Below are 13,476 nucleotides of genomic sequence, written 5' to 3' on the forward strand. Positions count from 1 at the left end.
ACCAGAGCGCTGAGACAATACAGCCCCCACCCCAACCTCTGAGGCATCAACCTCTACGATAAAGGGGAAGGTGACATCCACATATCCCAGAATGGGTGCAGAACAGAACAGTCCCTTCAGAGAAAGCAGAATGTGCCTCTGCTGACCAGTGGTAAGTATCAGCTCCGTTCTTGGTGAGACTGGTGAGAGGTGAGACCACTGAGGAGTACCCCTTTATACATCTCCTGTAGTAGTTGGCAAAGCCTAAAAATCTTTGGAGTGCCTTCAATTCCACAGGCTGAGGCCACTCCAAAACAGCAGAGACTTTTCCTGTATCCATGGAGAGGCCAGACGTAGAGATAATGTACCCCAGGAAAGCAACAGAGGTTACCTCGAAGAGGCATTTTTCCAGTTTAGCGTAAAGTGAATTCTGTCTTAATTTCATTAACACAAACTTGACATGTCTTCGATGTTCCAACAGACTGGAAGAGAAGATCAGTATGTCGTCCAGATATACTAAGACGAACTTCCCCAACACCTCGCTGAATACCTCATTTATCAACTCCTGGAAGACGGCCGGAGCGTTACACAACCCGAAGGGCATCACCAGATACTCGTAGTGCCCGTCGGGTGTGTTGAAGGTCGTCTTCCATTCGTCACCATCTCTAATTCGAACTAGGTTGTATGCGCCTCTTAAATCTAGTTTAGAGAAAATCTTGGCGTTGGTAACCTGAGTGAACAAATCGTCAATCAAGGGCAATGGATAACGATTTTTCACTGTAATCTTGTTCAAACCTCGATAATCAATGCAGGGACGAAGGCCTCCATCCTTTTTTTTTTACAAAAAATAATCCTGCCCCTGCTGGTGAACGAGAGGGACGGATGAAACCCTTGGCCAAGTTCTCTTTGATGTATTCCTGCATTGCCACTTTCTCAGGCCCAGATATATTATAGACGTGACCCCTTGGAGGCATACAACCAGATCTTAAATCGATGGGACAGTCGAAGGTACGGTGAGGGGGAAGTTTATCTGCCGATTTAGGACAGAATACATGAGCAAATTCTGCGTACTGAGTTGGCACACCTTTAACCTGAATCTTGGTGTTCCCTACGGTTACTTTCGCTAAACAGTGATGATGGCAATGGGTAGACCAGCTCGTTAGCTGACCTGAAGCCCAGTCAATCTGAGTGGAGTGAAGTTGTAACCATGGCATGCCAAGAATAATGGTGGAGGTTTTCATACGCAGGACCAGAAACTGTAAACTCTCTTTGTGTAGCACCCCAATATTACACATCAACTCAGGGGTTCGAGAAAGGGGTTGTCTACTTTGCAGAGGAGAGTCATCTCCTACAGCAGTGACCAAAAGCTGTTGGTCTAATGGGAGTAAGGGAATCCCCAAATTCTTTGCAAACTCGTAGTCTATAAAGTTAGCCTCTGAACCAGAGTCTAAAAAAGCTTCAGTGGGAACAGTCTGACCCTCCCATGTGATAGAGCAGGGAAGGAGCAGACGATTACTGTTTAGAGGTAATGACTGCACGCCTAGGGTATTACCTCTGACTACACCTAGGCGGCAGCGTTTCCCGAATTTTTAAGACAATTCTGTACCTTATGACCCTCCCCTGCACAGTACAAACAGAGCTGTTCTGTTTTCCTGTGATTCTTTTCACCTGTGTCAATCTTGAATGTCCAATTTGCATTGGCTCTGGCGCTGGCGACACAGGTGGAGGAGAGGTGTAGGAGACATATCTTACAGTGTTCTTACCCCAGGTTTGTTTTTGATAGCGTGAACGGCGATCAACCCGTACTGCTAAAGAGATTGCCTCATCAATAGATTTCGGTTCAGGATGTCCCAACATCAAATCAGAAACTGCATCTGATAAACCTGACAAAAAGCAGTCTAATAATGCAAATGTCCCCCACCTAGCTGACACAGCCCACTTCCTGAATTCAGCTACATAAACTTCTACCGGATCTTTACCCTGACACAAAGTCTTAAGCTTCCGCTCAGCGGTGGAAGAAATGTCCGGATCATCATAAATTATGGCCATAGCCTTAAAAAATTCCTCAACTGATGACAAAACCTCATGCCCTGCCTGAAGGCTATATGCCCATGTTTGTGAGTCCCCTGACAAAAGGGTCTTTATAAAAGTAATTCTCTGTGCCTCAGTTCCCGATAAATTAGGTCTTAACTCAAAATAAGACAATACTCGATTTCTAAAGTTCTGAAAGTCAGATCTATGCCCAGAAAACCTTTCGGGTACAGACATACGCAAGTCTGTAACAGGAGGAGATCGCACTGCATTCACAGCCGTTTGTAGGACATGTATGGACCCAGACAAAGCGGTGATCTGGGTCTGTTGGCCATCCAACACCCTGATGAAATTCTCCACCGAGGTGGTTAGTCCATCAATACGGCTGTTGAGTACGTCCATTTTGTTTTTTAGGTCTGCCGTTCTGTAACAATCGGTGTCAGCACACAGAGAGTATCTGATTATTGATGATCTGCAGCTGGGTTGCCAACCGTCCGTCAAAATACGGGCAGTCCGTCTATATAACATTAAATTTCCCCTGTCCGTACTGCCCGTATTTTTCGGACATGCGTCCGTTAAAACAAGTACTTATTGCCGCGCATCGTGGCTATAGTAATCCAGGTCCTTAGGTGCTGGTGGCTGCGCTGCAAGAAGCTTCAGGCATCTTTTTCCCCTTCCCTCCCCTGGCCGCCCTCCAATCAGGAGCTTCTTTGCCTCCCGCCCTCCAATCAGGAGCTTCTTTGCCTCCCGCCCTCCAATCAGGAGCTTCTTTGCCTCCCGCCCTCCAATCAGCAGCTTTTTTCCACCCTTCCCTCCCACCCTCCAATCAGGAGCTTCGTTTTTTCCATTCCCTTCCGCCCTCCAATGAGGAGGGCTCTTTTTGTTTTGCTGGTGCCGCTCTCCAGTCAATTAGAGAGAGGCTGCCAGCTGAGCCGATGGAGTCCGCCCTTACAAACTCCGTCCAGAGTAGCAGCGACAGAAGAGAGCTGCATGCTGTGCTGTCTGGGAAAAGCCTTCTTAATTAGTTCTCCCCCTGCTAGCCAGGTACTATAATCAATGATCAATTTAATCTGTGACATCTGCTCTGCGTATACATGGCTTCTGCAGCCAGAAGCACAGAATCCCCATGCTTACAGTGCTGCTGTGTGTATGTTTGACATAGTGCAGAGCCCTGACAGCCAAGGCAGGGCTGCATGTCACACATACACTGCTAGCTGGCAAAGTAATAGATGTGAATCTGACCAAAAGTAAAATGTTATGCAAATTAGAGCTATGTAGTCTGGTGCTGCACACAAAAACTTTTGTTTTAATTGTAAGGTAGATGTATAGTGTACTTACTGGTGAAATGAGCCCACAGTGTATTTACAGGTGAAATGTGCCCACAGTGTATTTACAGGTGAAATGTGCCCACAGTGTATTTACGGGTGAAATGTGCCCACATAGTGTATTTACAGGTGAAATGTGCCCACAGTGTATTTACAGGTGAAATGTGCCCACATAGTGTATTTACTGGTGAAATGTGCCCACATAGTGTATTTACTGGTGAAATGTGCCCACATAGTGTACTTAGTGCTGAAATGTGCCCACACATAGGTTCAGCTATGTTTCTCTCCTCCTGAAATTCACAAGACGTTTTCTAAAAAGCCCGCTACTTACTCCGCCCCCTGTCCGTCCAAACCTTGGGGTGTCCAGATTTTTTGACCATTTTGTCCAGGAAAAATAAGAAATTGGGTTGGCAACCCTGCCCTGATCTGCAGTATCACCAACAATACAGATGTATACCTGATTATGGATGATCTGCAGAATCACCAATAATACAAGTATGACTAACCTCTGGACACCTAATGAAGTGTAAGTGCTTGGTGCAACTGTAGGACTATCTCCCGTGGAGTGAGAGACACAGATACTACTGCAGCCAGTGACCACCTGAGGGGCAGGTGGCCTCTGGCTGTGCAGGGACTATCTCTTTAAGAAGATAGAGATAATCTTGCAGCCAAGGATTGCCAGGTGGATTGGGAATCAGACTGTACTGCAGCCAGTGGACTCCTATGGGGTAGAGGCCACTGGCTGAACTGCAGGAAGGACTCTCTGAGGAGCAGGAGGTCCTTGCAGCTGACACCTGGTGGATTAGTGTCACGGGTAATACAGACGGACTGATCACTCGAGGGATGAGTGACAGTCAGAAGGGTCAGACAGGCCGGGTCGGCAACACACGAGCAGATAAGGTACAGAGACAGAAGGCTGATTCGGTAACCGGGTACAGGCAAGGTTGGCAACTAAAAGACAGATAGGCAGAGGTACCGAATCAGAAAGCAAGAGCGAGGTCAACAGAGCCAGAGGTCATAACAGATATCAAGCACAATCCTAGTCTGAGGTGTGAGATCCTTGGTCTCGACACCCAGGAACTAGTCTAAAGAACAACACAGTATCCTATGCTTGGGTGTGAGGTCCTTGGTCTCAACACCCTGGAACTAATCTAAAGTATAACACAGTAATGACACAGTAATCCTATGCTTGGGTGTGAGGTCCTTGGTCTCAACACCCTGGAACTGGTCTAAAGTATAACACAGTGATGACAAAGTAAACATCAAGAGCGGAATCTGGCTAAGTGTGAATTCCCAGTTCCAACTGGTTCTAACACACTGTAGGATCTGACTGAGGTCTGAGTGCTCACACGTAAGTATTCGCAACGGCAGACAACCAGCAACTGACAAGGAAGATCTATATATACTACAGCGCTCTGCAGCGCCGCCCCCAGCCACTCAGCCAATCAGGAGTTCCGCTGGGATCAGCTGATCGTCCTGATCAGCTGATACCTCTCCTGCTGGCATAAAGGTCCTGTCTTCTGGCGTAGCTCTCCATCTGTGTGAACTAGAAGGCTCAGGCAAACCAGACATATGTTGCTGTGCGGAAACCACCTGTCTGAACGCGGAGACAGCCGCCCCGCCACCAGACCGCGCGGCGGCATCTCCGCTATTCATTACACTACACAAATAAAATGTCACCACCATGAAGAAATGCACGTAGCCATATGCAAATCAAAGTACAAGTAAAAGAGAGAGTTACATTTAATTGATCAAGTTTCCATATGTATTAGGTCATGTGACGCCCAGTTTGGGGTTAGACTGTATCCTGGAGCTGCATGAATATGTTGATGCATGCAATTACCACATGATGTGTTGGGCATGACAGGAATACCATCCAGTGATGTGTGAGATGCAATAGGAAGCGGGAACATCAGACAACACATTTGACAGAACGCACAGACCGGCAGATTCGCCAAATGGCTCGTTGAGACCCGTTTGCAACAGCCTGTTGGCATCCAAAACATCCTGCCGCCCAGTCTCTGCCAGACCTCGCTGAAACTGAATTAAGTGTAACTGCAAAAGAGCTGTGAGCACTCATTTGGCAAAATCCCTCAAAGTAGATGCAACCAGCTCAAGAAATGAGGCCTTGTTCAAATAATACGCATGCTGCGCACATTTCTGTGTAATGCACTGTTGCATGCATTTTTGTCCAAATGTAGCGCTGTCCTATCCAGGTGTCAGAGAATGGGATTAGCACTGCAACAGAGAGCAATGCAGGTGCCATGCCGGCCAGTCAGAATCTGCAAATAGGCATTATCTATTTCTGCAAATGAGGGCTATTTAATTTGTGTGGGTGGTGGCGTGAGCACCGTCAGAATTGTCCAGGAGCAACTGAAATCAGATCTCTTCTAAAATCATATCTAAACTAATATTGGAGCAATGTGGTAGATGATGGGTATCAAGGACAGAATTGGTAATGGGGACTACAAGGTAATGGGTCAGGCAGTGGTAGGTTTCTCGGTGGTATATGGTTTAGGTGAGCCAGCATGAAAGTTCATAGGGAAATTCTGCTAATGTGATTGGTTGGACAGCACCCTCCCGAACTGGCAAACATGTCAGTTTGCCGCCTGGTCACTTTATTGCAGGGCGGCATTAATTACTAAGGTGAGTCTGAGTCGTTGCAACTTGGCGGGAGATGTAATTCGTGGTCTGGCAACTGCAGCCCCATATTAAGGCTGTGTGGGTTGCACACTATAGCATTGTGGCCATAGCTGCGCCCAATTCAGGCGCTATGTGGCAAGCACCATGGGCCAAGAAGCCCTGCCTCACTTGATCTGCTAGGTTTCAGATAGGTTGCAGTAATAATGCTCCCACACTATTTGACCAACTACAACGCTTCAACTTGTAGACGTTGCTTTGATTAGAGAAAGGTTGCCTATGGACTTTCATGCTGGCTCACAGCACCATACTAGCTCCGATGTATCGCACCTGCTATATATTCCGTCCTGGTTACCATTCAGTGGGCTGTGCTGGACTGTCATCATGTACAGTTGCAGTTCACACACAGTTGCTTTGAGAGGGGAAACTAGTGGGCAGTTGGACAGGAAGGAGGGTGGGGCCCAGCTGAGTAGTGACTGTTAATGAGAGGGTGGAGCCTGTCCAACTCAGGCAACTCTTTTTAGTTGATTAGAGTGCTGGTTAAATTACTGGTTATATGGACCCATGATGTAAGTGATGTTTGTACAGTTTGTTTGTACAGTCAGGCTATCCCCTACTTACAAACAGGTTATTTTCCAAAAGGTTGTTTGTAAGATGAATTTGTTTGGAAGTGGAGTCATGTGCTATGCATAGTGAAACTTTTTTTGTTTTGTTTTCTATGCATTTATAATTCATTGTACTTACAACCATTTATAAAATATTGTAACATGTAACAACAAAAATATGTAATAAAAACAGTACATTTTGTACATAAAGACAGCTTTGCAGGTCCTGGACAACCTGCACATTTACAGTGGCAGTGATACACTTTCATTGTACTGTGTGCTTCACTGTATGGTTGTACCACACATCTAAAACCCGATGTAATGATCTAACCGATGGCATCACAACGCAACGTGTGCAGTGTGACGGGACCCCTAACCAAACAGCTGCCGATTATTGGGTAGTTTGCGACTTTGATCTAGATGTCACCATTTTGTTCAACTATACAAATGAATGAGAGCTGTCCTATATTGAGAAGTTGAAAATGACAACTGACAGCTCTCGTGCAGTTGGATAGTAGTAGACAGCTCTGTCAGTTGAATGGTAGGCAGCTCTGTCATTTGGATAGTAGTAGACAGCTCTCTGTCAGTTGAATATTAGTAAACAAAGGCCTCTATTCATAAAGCATTCCCACATGCGGTAATGCTCAAAACAGCTGACTTTACCGACCATTTAGCAAAGTGTCAATTAATAAAAGCTGTTTCCGCATGAAAAGCTGACATTCCTGAGCAGTGCGGGAAATTACCGCCTTATGCGGTGATTATAACAACACGTCACTAGATGTCAATTCATAAAGATTAGAGCAAGCGGAATTGGGACAGAGAATACCGGCTGGGGCTGTTTAGAAAAGGAGATAAGCATGCGGATAACAGCCAAGTTAATATAGACAGACCTCCCAGGCAGCAGCAGTGAGAACAGAACAAAAAGGCTTTCTGGAATACCCAGGCTGTGTTTTTTAACCTCTTGGGTACCTGTTTTCAGATAAATTTCACATCAGAAAGCCTGCATGTGTAACATTTCTTGAAGTTCTTCTAAGCTGCGGCAATTAAATAGATTGTTTAGAAAGACTATTAGACAGATTCAGAGACGATTCAGGGCAAGGAGAGGCAGTTTTAAAAAAAATGCACATCTAAAGAGAAGTTGGGGCTGCCTCTTTTATAGTAGCTCTCTCTCTCTGCACAGAGAAAATGTATCAACTTAGCCAGCAGCGCTAGTTTAGTGCGGGAATTCCCCGACCTTTTATCGCAAGTGTAAACTTTTTTATGAATTAGCACACAGAAGTCTAAAATACTGATGCAGGGTTTTCCCTCCATGATTTTTTTTACCGCAAATGTTTTATGAATAGAGCCCATAGTAGAGAGCTTTGTCAGTTGGATATCAGTAGATAGCTCTCTGTTAGATGGATAGCAGTAGGCAGCTATGTCATTTGGATACTAGTAGACAGCTGTCAGATAGCAGTAGACATCTCGCTGTCAGTTGGATAGTAGTAGACAGCTCTCTGCCAGTTGGATAGCAGTAGGTTGGTTCTCCAAATAGGTCAGCACCTCCGGTAAATTATAGCTCTTTTAAAACATAGCTCTTTATTGTAGAGTCATTAAAAGGTATAAATAGTGGGTGGCTGTGTTCCAGCCGGGGTCTGTGTGGTGCGAAAGGACGGCCAGGTCATAGCACTCCATTTCATCTTGCACAAGGGTGCTGATCACACAAGGATTTGTTAGTTGGATAGCAGTAGATAGCTTACTGTTAGCTGAATAGCAGTATAACTTTGACACAAAGAATATTAAAAATTTCATTCATTTGCTTTTATAGGAACAGTAAAATAGGGGTGCCGGAAAGGCAAAAGGTTTGCTATAGTGGCTCTTTACAGGAGCCAGCTACAAATCTCCCTGACTGGTTGTGTCAGCTCTTCGCCCTGCATCTGGGCCTCTGAGGACACAAAACTAATGGCAGTTTGGCTAGTCTGAGGGGACTGGACACTGGCAGAATGTGTTCACTTGCAGATCTTGGAAAAGCTAGATAAACTCCCTATTGTGGGTTTCATTTTTTTATTTGCTTATGTGAAGTGTTTGCCAGCAATAGTACAGCATGTATAATGGCCACCCCCATCCTCTGCAGGAAATATGAGCTGTAAGCCTCTAAAAAATGCTCAGCTTAGGCTGATTTTAAATCTAAATTGCACTACCTGAAGGTCAGTCTGCAGTGAACCTATGTAATGGGGGGATTAAGCTGTACATATTAATCCCTTTCACAAATACCGCTATATCTGTAGGATATGATACCATTTCTAGAGAAACAATAATTGCCAAGGCCCTTTGAAAATGTCATATACACAATAGTGCAACTGGTCATACATTAGCACAACAAATCATACAACAGCACCACAAATCACACAACAAATCATACAACAGCACCACAAATCACACAACAGATCATACAACAGCATCACAAATCACACAACAGATCATACAACAGCACCACAAATCACACAACAGATCATACAACAGCACCACAAATCACACAACAGATCATACAACAGCATCACAAATCACACAACAGATCATACAACAACACAACAGATCATACAACAGCATCACAAATCACACAACAGATCATACAACAGCACCACAAATCACACAACAGATCATACAACAGCATCACAAATCACACAACAGATCATACAACAGCACCACAAATCACACAACAGATCATACAACAGCACCACAAATCACACAACAGATCATACAACAGCACCACAAATCACACAACAGATCATACAACAGCATCACAAATCACACAACAGATCATACAACAGCATCACAAATCACACAACAGATAATACAACAGCACAACAAATCACACAACATATACAACAGCACAAGTCACACACAAGCACAGCAGATCATACAACAGCACCACTAGTCAAGAACATCATATTATACAACAGCACCCAGGGTCGGTTTAAGGGGTTCCGGGGCCCTGGGGCAAACTAAATCGGGGGCCCCTGACTGATACACCCCCTTCTTCTCTGCACCCTGGGGCCTTTGTGTGAAGCTGCAACAGTAATGAACCTATCCCGGCGGGCGGTGGCTACACAGTCCAGGGCACTCTCTCTCCACGCAGTCCTCCTCCTTCTCTATGACCCGGCATGTGTTATGTGTAAACATGCGCCAGGTCATAGAGGAGGAGGACTGCGTGGAGAGAGAGTGCACCGGACTGTGTAGCCGCCGTCCGCCAGGATAGGTTAATTACTGTTGCAGCTTCACACAAGGGCCCCAGGGAGCAGTGCGAGTGGGGGGAGCAGGCATAATTTAGCAAGATCGGTGGCGACAGGCCTCTGCACAGGTCGGGGGTCCTGGAGCAGTTACCCCCTTTTTCCTCTATTGTAGCGCCAGCCCCGACAGCACCACAGGTCACACACCGGCACAACAAATCATACAACAGCACCACAACTCACAAACAGCAAGAAAGGTAGTCCTTGAGTAGACATTGATGGGATCTTTCCAACAATGGTAGATGAAGTTCTGCCAGCAGTGTGTAAAAAGTCCAAACATATCAGCCAGTATAAACTGCAGCCATGCTAAACCAAAGCCCACTTAAACAAAAAACTTAAAAAAAACATAGGGGCCCACTTTTTCACTCCAGTTTTGTCGTAGGAGATAATTTGTCATCTTTACATTTAAAATAACTTTTCAGCATTTTGGAATTGAAAAAGTACCAAAAACTAGTTGAAAAACTACTATCAAAATGATTTTGAGTATTTTCTTGCTTGCAACTGCTTACAATTGAATTTTTTACAGGTTATGAAAATATCACCTAGGAGAAAACTCAGGTGAAAAAATAAATTGCATATGGCCCAGAATGTCTAGTTCTGCACTGTCCTGTACTTGGCTCTCTGCTGCCCTTTTTTCTAATTTTACCAATGTTCTATCGTCGCCTTACCCAACCTTCCTCTCACACTTGCCCTCCCTATATCTACTTTTAACATTAACCTACCAATATCTGAACCTAACATCAACCCCCCCCCCCCCTGAATTTGCTAACCTATCGCTAAGGCCCGGTTCACATTAGCGGTCGCCGTCCAGAATCGCCGTGCCGGAGCCGGACCGCATGCGGCTTACATGGATTCCATGTGCATCCGCAGCATCTGTGGTTTCCTCAAAAATCCTGGTGATCGGGAGCATGCACTCAGCTTAGGAAAATGTGAATAGCCCCCATGCTTAATATAGGAACTGTTTACACATCCGCTTGTGTCCCACTGAATCGGAGTGTTATTTTACTTTAAGTCTGAACCTAGTCTAACACTTTATATTTCCAGCACTTTGATAAAATGATCTCTCAGGTGTTGAAGTCCAGTCGCAATGAGCTTATCGCAGCTGCCACAGGTTTATTTTTGTGTCCTTCATGGAACTGTTTGCATATCGTGTACAATAGAGACCAGGGCACAATCTCCACTCATCCACCCCCAACTCAGCTGGTCACACAGCACATTCTCTTGTGTCAGCCCTCACCAACACTGGCTGTTCAAGGTACAATGTGGTGTCTGTTCTTTAGTCTGTGTGAACTTCATATGTGACCTTCAAGTGAACTCCCTAGACATTACATTTTCTGTTGCAGAGGGGAAAAAAACTCCAACAATGAAAATGTCCTGCAGTTCTGTAACGAAATCAACTTTCTATTGCAGATGCCAGCAATCTTCCCAACCCTCCTCCCCCTTTCCTCTATTCTGTATCATATCCAAGGCAGCTTAGGTTAAAAATTGCTGACTTCCCACCTGCAAACAAAATGGCCTGATTTATTAAGAGTTTCTTGCGCTGGAGATCATAGGATGATACAACCAAAGTAATGTGAACGGGCCTGGGTTTAAGTAGGGCATGTTCTTGCTGGGCATGTGACCAGAGCGGCAAAACTCCTAGCTTACAAATATTTGAGCAGTCTTTGATGGGGTCTGATATGAACGTGGTGGCGATTGTAAACATGATCCACTTAACTGGAGTCTCTTTTTTTTTTTTTAATTAATCAATCCAGGCCAGGTTTACAATAACTTTTGTGGCAGTTGCAGGGAAAGCAATTTTCCAGATTTCTGTCGGCTGCATAGCCATTTTTGCAAGTCCGCTCCGGGATATAGTGTTCTCTCTGAGACAGGTGCTCAGGCGAGATTAAAAGGTCAGTCAAAATGGCCCTGCTCTGAGAGCCACATATTGATGATAGACTGATCAACAAATATTTCGATTTTTTTGCTGGTAAAAAAACTGTTCATTTCTGTTTTGTTTGGGACAAACATTATGTTTGCACCTAGTAGAGAGGATTCTCAATTGTATGTTATAATTCACATTGATTTTGCACATCTAGTGCGAAGATTGTTTACATTTTGTTTCCTGTGTAAATTGTAAATAACTTGTACACAGAAATAAAGTTTTAATGTTGGTGAAATTCTTTGTACTGTGCCTGCTGCAGAAGGCAAAATCATTTTCTACCTATCACTCTGTGTTATTTTAAATTAAGCAATCTGGTTATATACAGTAGTTAAATAATTTAAAACCTTTGGTAAACCTGCCATTTTTAATTTCCTTGGATAGTAAACATGTATTATCTGTCATTGCCCAGTGTTTTGGGCATTGCATGTCAGTACCTTTTGTAGTAAATATATTTTAAATGCCTGGCTGGCTGGACCCTGCTGGAGTGGGATAAAGCTATGTACATACTAAATTAATCTCACCTGAAAAGATCATTAGTGATTGCTTCAAATACCAGCTATTTGCTGAGCAGCCTGTTCCATCCTATGGGCAGGCGATGACAGCCTTAATAGCAGATTAGAAATACTGACAGGGCTGCTGGTTTAGCAAATTAAGATATTAATGCATGCGACCGAAGTTGCATAAATATGTTGTTTTTACATTATCAAAGGTCTCAGCCACACCATGAGCAGAGAAAAAGGAAAAAACGCACACTTGGGTGAAGTTACCCATTCAGGGCAAGGTGGGTATATAATATATATATGTATGTGTTTGACAGGCAATCTTATGTAAAGGCCATGTTTAAAGTGAAACTGAACTCTAAAAGGTAAGCAACAGCATAATAACCATTAAAGAAAAACATTTATTTGTTCCACCTGATACAAATCCTGCATTACATATGCAGTGTCTACTTCCTGCTTTCATGGAAGCAGACATAAGGGTAACATCCTGTGTTTAAAAACCAGCTGCTTTGCTGAGGCAGTCAGCTGTCACAGCTAAGAGATCAAATTACAGTTGTCATTAGTCACAGGTGAGGGGGAATTAGACAGGCTAAACTGTCTAGATACACACAGTGCATTTCTCTCGATTTTCTTCTCTCCTGTGCAAGAGTTCAGGCCCACTGTAATTACTGGTGGTTATGAAACAGTTACTAAAAATGATTTATTAACCAAAGCATATGAATCACATCAGTCATACTGTTGTCCTTCATTTTCTCAGAGTTTAAGAAAAACCAATGGAGAGAGAGCTCTCTACTGAGGTCATATTCTAGGAATAGAGGAACAGCCAGCAGATGTGTACAGCTTGAATTCCCTCGTGTGACTAAACCTGTAAAGCCACTTATTCTAATAGAGGAAACAACAGAGAGAGATGTGCATTTACTGGTGGTCTCCTTTACAAGCATATTGTCATTTCACCGAGATTGCATCTGCTTAAAGGGAAACTTCACTAATACTGAGAAAAAGGCAAGCCTTATATAGATCTTCCATGTAGGCAAAGCATATGCCAGCACAAACACAGCCCATAAGATACTGTCGAGAGAGAGAGAGAGAGAGAGAGAGAGAGAGTGAGTGTGTGCTCCTTTCCTGTGCAGGCCGCATACACACACGCAAGAAGAATGTCACCCGCAGGAGTCAAGACTCGATCCCTTTAGAAGACAGTTGCAG

Source organism: Hyperolius riggenbachi, chromosome 10 (genome assembly GCF_040937935.1).
Source record: "Hyperolius riggenbachi isolate aHypRig1 chromosome 10, aHypRig1.pri, whole genome shotgun sequence".
In the NCBI taxonomy this organism is placed as follows: domain Eukaryota; kingdom Metazoa; phylum Chordata; class Amphibia; order Anura; family Hyperoliidae; genus Hyperolius; species Hyperolius riggenbachi.